Genomic DNA, 13,273 nt, shown 5'->3' on the forward strand with positions numbered 1-13,273 from the left:
TTCATCTTCTATTTGCTTTCTTTTCTTTAGGTAATTGGCAATATAAGGATTTTCAATGCAATTCACCGCACAAAACATATAAATCTTTTCTAGATCAATATCAAGGAAATGCCTAAGATTAAATTCTGGAATAGGCTTAGTTCAACGTTTCAACTCTTCACAACCCAAAAGCAATCTAAGTTCATTGTAATGAGAAGGGGAGGTCAAATCATCACAATTTTTGGACACGATCCGATCATGAAACAATTTGCATTGGAGGTGTAAATGATCTTGTTTATTGCAAAATTCACAACGGGAAAGATATCTTAAATTCTCCGCACTCTTATCTAGCCTTTCTTGCAACCTCTTAGTTCCTAAATACTTATGCTTCTTGCAATATATATCTTCTCTATTTGGTGTGTTCATGCAAGCATGCATTCCATAAAAGTTGACATACTCAAAAGATATATTTTCATCATGACTAGAGCAACCATCATTAGTACTAAGGATATTCAAGGAGTTTATACTAACAACATTGCAATCATGCTCATCATTCAAAGATTTAGTACCAAGCATTTTAAAGCATTCTTCTTCTAGCACTTGAGCACAATTTTCCTTTCCATCAAACTCACGAAAGATATTAAAAAGACGAAGCATATGAGACAAACTTAACTCCATTTTTTTGTAGTTTTCTTTTATAAAATAAACTAGTGATAAAACAAAAAACAAAAAGATTCGATTGCAAGATCTAAAGATATACCTTCAAGCGCTAACCTCCCCGGCAACGGCGCCAGAAAAGAGCTTGATGTCTACTACACAACCTTCTTCTTGTAGACGTTGTTGGGCCTGCAAGTGCACAGGTTTGTAGGACAGTAGCAAATTTCCCTCAAGTGGATGACCTAAGGTTTATCAATCCGTAGGAGGCATAGGATGAAGATGGTCTCTCTCAACAACCCTGCAACCAAATAACAAAGAGTCTATTGTGTCCCCAACACACCCAATACAATGATAATTTGTATAGGTGCACTAGTTCGGCGAAGAGATGGTGATACAAGTGCAATATGGATGGTAGATAAAGGTATTTGTAATCTTAAATTATAAAAATAGCAAGGTAACTAATGGTAAAAGTGAGTGTAAATGATATTGCAATGATAGGAAACAAGGCCTAGGGTTCATACTTTCACTAGTGCAAGTTCTCTCAACAATAATAACATAGATAGATCATATAACAATCCCTCAACATGCAACAAAGAGTCACTCCAAAGACACTAATAGAGGAGAAAAAACGAAGAGATTATGGTAGGGTACGAAACCACCTCAAAGTTATTCTTTCGGATCAATCTATTAAAGAGTTCGTACTAGAATAACACCTTAAGACACAAATCCACCAAAACCCTAATGTCACCTAGATACTCCATTGTCACCTCAGGTATCCGTGGGCATGATTATACGATATGCATCACACAATCTCAGATTCATCTATTCAACCAACACAAAGTACTTCAAAGAGTGCCCCAAAGTTTCTACCGGAGAGTCAAGAACGTGTGCCAACCCCTATGCATAGGTTCATGGGCGGAACCCGCAAGTTGGTCACCAAAACATAAATCAAGAGGCACATGATATCCCATTGTCACCACAGATAAGCACGGCAAGACATACATCAAGTGTTCTCATAAAAGACTCAATCCGATAAGATAACTTCAAAGGGAAAATTCAATTCATCACAAGAGAGTAGAGGGGGCGAAATATCATAAGATCCAACTATAATAGCAAAGCTCGGGATACATCAAGATCGTGCCATAGAGGGAACACGAGAGAGAACACGAGAGAGAAAGATCAAACACATAGCTACTGGTACATACCCTCAGCCTCGAGGGTGAACTACTCACTCCTTGTCATGGAGAGCGCCGGGATGATGAAGATGGACACCGGTGAAGGATCCCCCTCCGGCAGGGTGCCGGGAAGGGCTCCTGAGAAGTTTTTGGTAGCTATAGAGGCTTGCGGCGGCGGAACTCCCGATCTATCTTCACCGTGGATGTTTTTAGGGTACGCGGGACTATATAGGTGAAAGAAGTCGGTCGGGGGGGTGCTCGTGGGGTCCACGAGATAGGGGGCGCGCCCTCCTATCTCGTGGGATCCTCGAGGATCTTCTGACTTCCTCTCCAATCCTCCAGGATGATAATCTTCCAAAAAAATCACGATGCCGAAGGTTTCATTCCGTTTGGACTCCGTTTGATATTCCTTTGCTTCGAAATACTGAAACAGGCAATAAAACAACAATATGGGCTGGGCCTCCGGTTAATAGGTTAGTCCCAAAAGTAATATAAAAGTGTATAATAAAGCCCATAATCATTCAAAACAGATAATATAATAGCATGGAACAATCATAAATTATAGATACGTTGGAGATGTATCACTGCACTAGTAGTATAGTGTATGCTTCTGGCAATCTGACACCGAATTAACTGTTGCACGTCCACCGCCTGAGCGAGGGAGAGCTTGCATTAGTCAAAAGTTTCTCCTTGTCCTACGAGCCACCGCGCGCAAGTAATGCTAGTCCATACTGCCTCCTCTCCGGTTAATATGGATTAATTTCAAACGAGATAAATACACTGTCTGTCATTGTATATTTGTAAAAATACGGTCAGTGGACTTCATAATACGCTCATTGCACTCAATATATATATTTTCCGGTGTTTATACGGTCACTAGCTCACCCTGACTGAGTATGTGTGTGCATGCACGTGTAGGTTGAGCACTTAGCGTGACCGTGTGTGTTCCGTCGTGTGCCCGGACATGCATGCATTAGGGCGTCGCGCGCGTTCTTGCGCCCATGTGTACGTGTGACTGTTGCATACACGTAGGGGGAGTACGTGTAGGGGCCACTAAGGAGCAGTCAAATCACACAGTAAGTTAGTCGGAAGAAGCAACCATCATTTCACTCTTGAATGACACGTACGCAATATAAAGTGGTTGATATGGAGAGAAAAAGAAAACCACTATATATACACTAGCAGGAGCCTAAGCTACAAGCCTGCTTGCTAAGGTTGCTCCCTTCACAAGCATAGAACGACGGGCCTGATCCCGCAGCTGGGGGAAGGGAACAATGTTCTGCGTAGACGCGGTCGACATCGGCGAGGGAGAAAACCCACAGTCGGTGCGTCCCAATCGGGGGTCACCGCGGTATGGGCTGATGCCGCGTCCCAACCGCCCTTCTAGGTACAGCCCGACGTCCCAGGTAGTCCATCTTCCTTTTGGAGCCGGCTTGCTCCACTGTCGTAGCTCCATCTCCATGTCGGTATTTCTCTCCTTCTATCGGCTTCTACTTGTGATGAGTTTATGTCTCATGAACTAGTGCCAGTACTATTATTCTAATCACACTTCTTCAATATCTTTGCCATTAGGGATGCTCAGGTCGATTTTAGTGGAACTGCACAAAAGCATCGTATGATCCGAGGGTGCCAGCCGTCTTTCCTTCGACGGGAATTAAATCATGTTTAGGGTTTAGGGTTTAGGTCGTAGTGACCCCATCAGTAGTTTTTCTTTCATACGCGCTCTCACGACTTTTTTCTTTAGTTGTGAAGTAAATATTGGCTATGATCTGTGAATCATTGAGATGCATCAGCATGCGTGTTAGTTTTCCTTTGTATTTGATGGAATGTTGTAACGGGGCAACCTTGGAATTGGAATGAAAATGGAGTGGAAAGTTTCCGTTTTTCCGGAGAAAAAATGGAAACGGAGAGAAACCAATGTTTCATTTCATTGGATCGCGCCATCGAGCAAAGCCAACGTTTAAATCATGTATGTCATGTTCGTATCTCACCCTCCTCCACAGCTCGACCCCACACGGTCGCTCGGCATGCCACTCACCGCAAACTGAGTATACGATAACTTTCCCGCCTGCTTCTCGATGGATCGCGCCATGGAGTACTACTAGCACTACTAGAAGAGATTGACGAGTTAGGGGAGGACAGCTAGCTGTAGCACGGACTCCCAGGATGCTGGAGAAGCGATTGCTGGTACTTGCGAACCGCTTCGGCACATCCATGATGCAGCAACAGCCGAAGCTTTGGCTCTCCGGATGGGGTTAAATCTCGTGGAAAGAATCGGATGCTCGCCAATTATTGTAGAAATGGACTCATTGGAACTAGTTGAGGCTTTTAATGGAGTCACTCAAATATGGAGTCCTTACTCAGCGATCCTTGCAGAGTGCTTTCAAATTGCTCACAGGATAGGAAAATTTTCTTTGCAACACTGCAAACGGGAAGCAAACTATGTGGCGCACAATCTAGCTAGACATGCTTTTACTACAAATTATGTAATTTTCTGGTACGATCAGCAACCTAGATTTATTGTTTCGGATGTAATTCAAGATGTAACTGTGTTGAAAAATCAATAAATGCGCCATGAAGGCTTTCCCTAAAAAAATACTCCCAAGAACTTTTTACATGCATGTTGTAGCCAGCTATTGCGACCTTTGAACACGGAGCAACCGCGTGCACCCAGAAGCGGCACGGGCGACGCTCTCTCGACCGGCGTGCCACTTCAATGTCGGCGCCAATGAGAGGTCATGTCCGCTCTGGCCGGGCATGAATGCGGCACTGACCATTTCGGGCGGGAAGCACGCGCGGGTGATGAAGAGGGTTCGGCTTGGTCAGGACCGATCGTGGAAGCGGTCCGGACGTGCGCAAACAAGAGATGATGTACGTTAATATTGCTGCGTATATAATTAACAACGTAAATAATGTGCCTGTTGGACAAATATGATTGGAGATGGAAATGGAATTTTACGTAAACACGGATATGCATGTCTATGTCTATGTGTGTGTGCACGACGACTCTCGCGACCTGGAAGCGGGGGCGTGTTTTTGATCGAGTTTTCTTTCTTGTACGTTAGAAAATCACTTTGTCTAATTCACATCTAGATGTTATTTAAGGATATCACATCTAAGCTCCCACAAGTATATAATCTAGCAACAAGAAACAAAATAAACTAGGACAAAAAAATAGACCACAAACGGAGTGGACATCAACTTAGACATGTAGATGTGTCCTAGACAGACCCTTAAAAAATTGTCCTGATTTATGCCTTGGTGGAGCTATACATGTTGTTTCGACAAAAAGTACATGGTGGTTGTGCGGTCATTGTCTATATGGTGGTAGTACTATCACTGGTTAAATGAAGAAATGCTTTTTTTCTCGGTTATCCTGGTTTAGTTCCCATCAAGATAGGGTTTGCACTCTCCACACGCTCGCCGCAATACATATATGTTACACGCTGGAGGCTCGGCGTTCATTTGCTAGGGTTTGCTATATTCATAGTCTCTCACCCTCTCTTCACCAGATCTAAACAAGACTCCATTGGCCTCTTGTCTCTCTCCCCCCCCCTCCTCATAGCTGGTGAAGGAGGCATCCGTATCACGTCGCACCGGGAAGGGGAGGAGGTGCAACGTTAACTCTATCGCCTTCGGCGAGGGAGGCAATCCACTGCCGACTGCGCTGTTCTCTTTCACCCGGCGCCTATGCGGGAGGGCCACCGACCCCTTCTTCCTTGCTGCCGTACGTAGTGTGGGCAGATCCGGTCTCCCGCCGCACGCCTTGCCACATCTCGACGACCCTAAGGTATAAGTTTCTCTGAAACCGTCGTTGCTCTAGCTGCATGTGGATCTTTTTCGATCTATAGTCGAATCTAGGTCTTGGTTCAAAGAGGAAAGAAAGGTGCGGTGGGGTGGAGCATGAATCTAGGACGTGGTTCAATGAGGAAAGGAGGGAGGAAAAGTAGTATAGACTGGCTATCCAGCCGCTTTGTTGGTCGAAAAGGGAGGTAGCCCAGTACACACATCTGTAAGGAACCGATCTCTTTGTTGAAAAGGGAAAGAAACTGTGGGGGGGGAGGGTCGGGTAGTTTGTTCAGGACTAGATTTGCTGCCCTCACATAGGAAAAAAGTTCAAAGAGAACAAATATGGAACCAACATAGATATGCTGCTTGGCTACATACTCTGCATCACCCATTTATATGTGTGGACGCACATGGTGCTAGCATGTCCCATACAGCTATTTTGCTGTTGTTAATCTAAGAATGCCGCCAGAAAATTGAAGTAATGCCACTGTTAAAAGTAAATTACATTTTTTAACGAATGGTGTTTTCAGAGAGTGTCTCTGTTAATATGAATCAATGCAACCATTTTAGAAATGCTACTAACCTACTTTGTTTTCCATCCAAGATAAGTTAGATGCTTCTTTCTGTCACCGTTTGTTTCATCCTCCTTTATCGGCAAGTAATTATTTCCTTTTTTGCCTCTGTTAAAACAGGGGTATCGATTTAACTTGTTGCTATTGCGACATTTTGCGTCGCTACTCGAAACACTTATGTTTTAAGAGTGTTTTGTGCAGTTCAACTTGAATGTCACACCGGTGACTTTGCTTAATTTGGGTGGAACTGCACAAAAGGAGATCTGAGATTTGTTTCCAATGTTCCTGTCGAGTTGTTTCAAATCTTGGTCTCAACCACATGATATCTATTCAACTTGTTTCTATTGCAACATTTTGCTTTGCTATGCGAAACACTTTGCTTGATTTCAGTGCAACTGCACAAAAGGAGATTGGATTTCCTATTCGTGTTAGTTGATTCGTATTTTATCCTGGTGTTCTCATGAAAGGTCAGTACATGCCTTCATCCACATGATTGTGCAGTGTGCTTTGAGATGTTGTGCTACCTGTATTGGTAATGTTTTAAATAAATGTTGAATTGAAGCTATTGTATTGTTGTCTTTTCCCATTAAGTAGTGAACAAAAATGGGACCAACCCAGACATGATGCTTGTTGCTTTGTTAGAACAAACTCTGCATCACCTCCTTTATAAGTAGATGGAAGCACATATTGTTGTTGCGCCCACTCTCCCCTGGAACTGTTTATGCTTTTCGTTAATCTAATGCCGCTGGTAAAATTAAGCAATGCCACTCTTAGAATTAATTAACTACTGAATCTTAGTTCAAAACTGCAACACTTGTTAGGAATGGTACTGTCCTGCTTTGTAGTTCTTTGTACATGTTTAACCAAGGTATTGTTAAGATAATGTCTCTTTAAAAATGAATCAGTTGCATTGTTTTAGGAATGATACTTTTCTGCTTTATCGTTCTTTATACATGTTGAAACAAGGCATTGTTAAGATAATGTCTCAGTCAATATGAATGAATCACACTGATGGAGAATTGCTACTCTCCTGCTTTGTTTCCCATTAAGACAAGTCATCAACCATTATTTCTCAATAATTGTTTCCCTTATACCTATTGTTGCTTACAGGGATATCAAAATTAAAGCTTGGTTTTATTCCAACTTCGATTTTAGTTGAACTGCACAAAAGGAGCCAATGTGTCCAAGGCAAACTGCTGCGTTACTGGGTCCAGTTGGTCGTTCCACTTTGGAGAAAGAAGTAGTCACTGGCTATGGTACATTACAGAAGGAATGACCGAGAAGCTTTACAGAGTATTATTAGACACCGGTGACATGACTAGTCTGCAGAGACCATTGGCAATTTAACAACACGTGGAGTGCCCTGGGCAAAAAGTGCCCAAACAAGTACAAGAAGCTACGACAGGACACGATCATAGGCATTACATATTTTGAATGGGAAAAGCTTTTCAAAGTTTAATTATTGATGTTAGCAAGAAGATGTTAGTTTAATATATTGGAATTGGAAAACCTTGTCAAAATTTGCTCATTGATGTTAGCCAGAAGACATGCATTTGATATTTTTGAGTGGGACGCCCTTGCTGTGAGCAGCGTCGAGGGTTTCCTATTCATGTGTTCAGTTTAGAAGTAAATAGTTACTCTGCTGAGATATTCATGTGTTAAGAGTTTGTTCTGAATATTGTCTATGTAATGCCAGGCCTTGTGTTTGATTGCAAAGTTGAGCTTGGAATGTTGTGGCATGCGGCATCATGAGCTGTTCACCGTGCCTCTTGAGAATAATGCTTCGTATTGTTTTGCATGTCGATCTAATGCCAGTGATTTGCTTGTTAAGAAGATCATCCTCTTCTGTTGTTTCCGTTCGTAAGAAGTTCGTCGTCTGATGTTTCATTCATAGCCTCTACGACATGTAGGGTAGGTTAGATGTGAAACCATATGATCTTCCGACCAACTCATGATATTAGGCCGTGAATGGATCGTCGTTTTCCAACCAAAACCGCTTGTAAAACTGACGCTTGTAAATTAAAGCAGATGGTCTCGGGCGAAGGCGCTTGGTTGGTCGATTTTGACTAGTAAACTATCTGAAGTACTTCACGCATGATAAAAACGCTGAACGACACTCAGACGATTGCTAATCCAGCCGTTAGCTGCTGTTTCAGCCTTGCCCATGGATGGCATGATACGCACATTGTGCATGTGTCGTCTGGTAATGTTGTCCATATAGCAGTGCTCGTAAAATATACACTGGTCTCTCAAATTACACGCGTAACCCACCGGTTTTACTTACAGACCTCAGGCCTTCCGATGACGAGTAAATTACACTTGTATGTTAATACAGGTTTGAAATAAACTAGATCTCCCAAGCGTGGCCTTACCATTTCATGCCGTCTCTGTTTCTCAAAGGTGCTCATAGGTGTCCGATGATCCTGGCTTCCTGAATGAGCAGCGGGCACTGTATCAGACCTCCATAGGGCCCGCGAGGCCCTCTTCGTTGTCCTTCGAGTTGTTGCGCTCGTCGTGGCACCGAGCATTGTTAACATGGTCAACGAACATGAGGATTCAGGAGATGACTTTATTTTGACTGGATGACACTAGGGACCCACTAGGGCCATAGCCGTACGTACGCAAGTGCCTCCTTATTATGTACAACTATATTTTTTTTGCTTTCTCCTAGTTTCCTGACATCACGGTCCCACACCATTGTCAACCTATGTAGTCAATATAAATGAGAGAATTGCACAAGGTGCGGCCAACAGCTGGGACCAAGCAGCTCGAGCAGTATTTGTGTTTTTGAGGCGTCAGCACTGTAGAGTTTTTCTTGGCGATGATTTCGTTGTTGTTCAGAGGAGAGCAGGGTATTAACTGGGCGGGCTGTGGCCCTTCTAGCCCAGGCCAGATATCCAGCCCAGATACTACTTTTTTCAAGATGAAAATGGCTAGCCCGGCTATACGTCTTTTTGAGGAATACCCAGGCAAGGTCAACTTGTTATTCTCCGCCCACTGGGCTGCAAATCTTTCCTAGGAGGGATGCATTAGGCTTAACAGGAAAATGGGTTTTAAAAATAATAAATGGGATGTAATTATAAAAACTAGGCAGTAACTATAAAAAAATGCACCAAACACGAAATTAGTTTATAAAATATTATTTATGGATTTTGAAAATCATAAATTTCCATTGTTGCGCGCGCAATGTTTCGCTGGATTTTTACGTAATACAAATTTATATTTAATCTGACTAGAAATTTTGGGATAAAAATATTTCGGATCCCATCAAAATGTGGGAAATTTTATTGAATTCTGTGTTCAATGGTTGGATGAAATTATTAATCATTGTCCTAGCTAGAAAATGGGTTGTACTTTTAACAAACTGTAAATGGGCTGTTGTAAATTCCATTAGAATTCAAAAATGGGATGTACATTCTTACAAAACGCAAATGGGCTATAAGTTCTCTGCCACACACTTGTGGGCCTACTAACTGACGCGACCCCTAAAAAATAAATTGACGTGTATGCAAGGCTTTGTCAACTTATCATAGTCAACACATGGTTCTAGCAGCAGTGGCCGTTGGATATCTATCCAACGGATGTCGTGCTTCTTCTTCAATCTTGGATATTCTTAGCTTCGGCCGCCCAAAAAATGATTCCTCCCCCTGACATCTGGGGCGTACCCTTTCGGAGGCTGACCTGTGGGCCCACTAAGTTGGAGCGTACCAAGGGCATTGTCAACTTAGTCATTATAAACGATTCTAGCTTCAGTGAACGTACGATGTCCATCCAACGGCTGCAGTGCTTCTTCAACCTCTGGTCTTCTTGGTCCAGCCACCCAAAGCAGCGCCGGTTGTGCCGCCTGCTCCTGCCTCCCATGGACGGCTGTGCTGCCGCTGAGGCCTCACCGCTGGCCAGGCCATCCCTCCACTCACCCACACCCCCTGTTATTCTGCGGTGATGGCAGCCTCACACCGTAGCCGAACCAGAGAACCCTCGTACTCCTCTCCGCGCGGCCTTCCACTGCTGCGTCTTCCCCGGTTCCACATCGTCCCCTTCCTTGGCGTCGCCATCGTCCACCGCCCTGGTGCTCTCGGCGTGGCGTGGTCAACGTGTTCAACAACCGACTTCCATCGGAAGAGTACTGTACATGGAGAGGCTGACAGCTGGGTCCACGGCGGCCGCAAGGAAGTGCCTCCCTATTACGTGCAAAATAATTATTCCTCCACCTGACAGCAGGGACCCACCAGATGGGCCACCTTATTTCGTGAAAAAAACGTTTCCCCCCTGACTGCAGGGACCCACCGGACGGGCCACCGTATTTCGCAAAAAAACGTTCCCCCCGCTGTCAGCTCGGACCCACTGGAAGTGCCTCTTTATTACGCACAAAAAAATGAATACTCCCCCTGCTAGCTGGGACTCACCTTGGTGGGAAGCTGACTTGTGGGCCTACTGAGTTGACGGGGACGGAGGGCTTTGTCAACTTAGTCAATATGAACGATTCTAGCTCCAGTGACCGTACGATGTCCATCCAACAGCCATAGTGCTTCTTCAACCTCTGGTCTTCTTGCTCCAGCCGCCCAAAGCAGCGGCGGTCGTGCCACCTACTCCTGCCTCCCATGGTCGGTTGTGCTGCCACGGAGGCCTCACCGCCCCCTACTATTCCCACCTTAGGCCAGGTCCTGCGGTGATGGCAGCCGAACGAGTGAATACTCATACTCCTCTCTGCATGGGCATCCACTGCCGCGTCTTCACCGGCTCTGCATCGTCCCCTTCCTAGGCCTCGCCATCGTCCACCGCCCTGGTGCTCTCGGCACGGCGTGGTCAACATGGTCAAGGAACGACTTCCATCAGACATGGATTGTACTTCGAGAGGCTGACAGCTGGGTCCACGGCCGCAACAAGGAAGTGCCTCCTTATTATGCGGAAAATAATGATTCCTCCACCTGACAATAGGGACCCACCAGATGGGCCATAGTATTTCAGGAAAAATATGTTTCCCTCCTGACTGCTCTGACCAACCAGCTACACCTTCGCACGCAAGGAAGTGCGCCCGGGCAAAAAAACCAAAACGACTCGCCCCCCTGACTGCTGGGACCCGCCAGCTACATCTTCGCAGGCAAGGAAGTGCCTGACAGTCGGGACCCACCTGGTCGAAGTGTACGTAGTGTTATCATTCTAGTCGCGAAAGTGTACGTACATACTGGTCGATGTAGAGGAACGCACGTGTCGTAGTAGAGGCGCGCACGTGGCGTAGTAGAGGCGCGCACGTAGCATGTACACGTACATACAGCGGCGAGGGTGCAAGAAAGAAAATATGACAACGTACGTACATACGGGCAGGGTCTCGAACGCCTACTCGTGCATACATACATGGTTGGGGCAGAACGGGGAAATAGCGTCGTTGTTGTGTTCATGGGGAGCCAACCAGCTGGGTCGGAACGGAATGCGTGGTCGTGTTCATCGGGAGGGCTTGGACAGAATAGGCGATGGAAACGAGGGCTGGCGTACCGCACAACGGAGGAAGCGGACCTCCTATGTTCGGAACGGGGTCCTGTTGATCGGGAGGGGTGTGGCATACCGCAAAATGGAGGAAATGGACCTCCTACAGTCGAAACGGGAGTCCTGTTGGTCGGGAGGGGTGTGGCGTACCGCAAACGGACGAAACAGACTTGTGTTGGAGCGCTATGGTCGAAACAGGGGTCCTGTTCATTGGGAGGGGTGTGGCGTACCGCAAAACGGACGAAACGGACTTGTGTTGGAGCGCTACGGTCGAAACGGGGGCCCTGTTCATCGGGAGGGGTGTGGCGTACCGCAAAACGGGACTCCACGGGATACTGTTCATCTCCACCGTCGACCTCCTCCAGCCTCCACGGGCTACCGTCGACCTCCTCCAGCCTCCACGTGCTCCTGTTCATCCAGCCTCCACCGCGCGCTACTCCACCGGCTACTGTTCAACCACCCCTCCACCGTCTACTGTTCATCTAGCCCTCCACACCACGAGGTCCTGTTCAACCACCCCTCCACGGCCACCCCTCCACCGTCTACTGTTCATCCAGCCCTCCACACCACGGGGTCCTGTTCATCTAGAGGCAAGGCCACCGCTCACTGTTCATCCAACCCCCCCACCCCCGCAACACTCACTATTCATCCAATCAATCGGCTTCAGTTAGCAGCAGTAGCGAAGGAATCGCTCCATCGGGTTCAGTTAACAGCCATCGATCGATCGCTCGGGTTCAGTAACGCGTAGCCTGCAGTGCAATCGCTCGGGTTCAGTTAGAGCGCAACGCCTCGCTCGGGTTCAGTTAGAGCCAATGCCTCGCACACACGCGCGTACGTCTACGAGAGAAACGCGCATCGCTCGGCCCCCGACCTCCCACCGTAACCGGAAACTCCCCGAAATTTTCCTCCCCCTCGCTTCTACCACGGTTTTTTCCGTCATGGACGGCCCAAAGAATGTCATGCAGCTGCGTCTCCGGCCCGCGCAGGATGAAAAGCCCATTTTCTGTCATGATTTTTTTTCATAGAAGTAGGAGCCCACCACATCTATGATGATACTGGGTTTTGTCATAATTATCGTCGTAGAAGTGTAATATGTATGACATAAAAAAATTTGGTTCGGCCCAAAATGTCATGGATGTGTCTTTTTTTTGTAGTGCATCCCTCTAGTCATCTAAGTGATCCATGATCCGAGTCAACTAGACCGTGTCCGATCATCACGTGAGACGGACTAGTCATCATCGGTGAACATCTTCATGTTGATCGTATCTTCTATACGACTCATGTTCGACCTTTCGGTCTCTTGTGTTCCGAGGCCATGTCTGTACATGCTAGGCTCATCAAGTCAACCTAAGTGGTTTGCATGTGTAAATCTGTCTTACACCCGTTGTATGTGGACGTTAGAATCTATCTCACCCGATCATCACGTGGTGCTTCGAAACAACGAACTTTCGCAATGGCGCACAGTTAGGGGGAACACTTTCTTGAAATTGTTATGAGGGATCATCTTATTCATTACCATCGTTCTAAGCAAATAAGATGCAAAAACATGATAAACATCACATGCAATCAAATAGTGACATGATATGGCCAATATCATTTTGCTCCTTTTGATCTCCA

Source organism: Triticum aestivum, chromosome 1B (genome assembly GCF_018294505.1).
Source record: "Triticum aestivum cultivar Chinese Spring chromosome 1B, IWGSC CS RefSeq v2.1, whole genome shotgun sequence".
In the NCBI taxonomy this organism is placed as follows: domain Eukaryota; kingdom Viridiplantae; phylum Streptophyta; class Magnoliopsida; order Poales; family Poaceae; genus Triticum; species Triticum aestivum.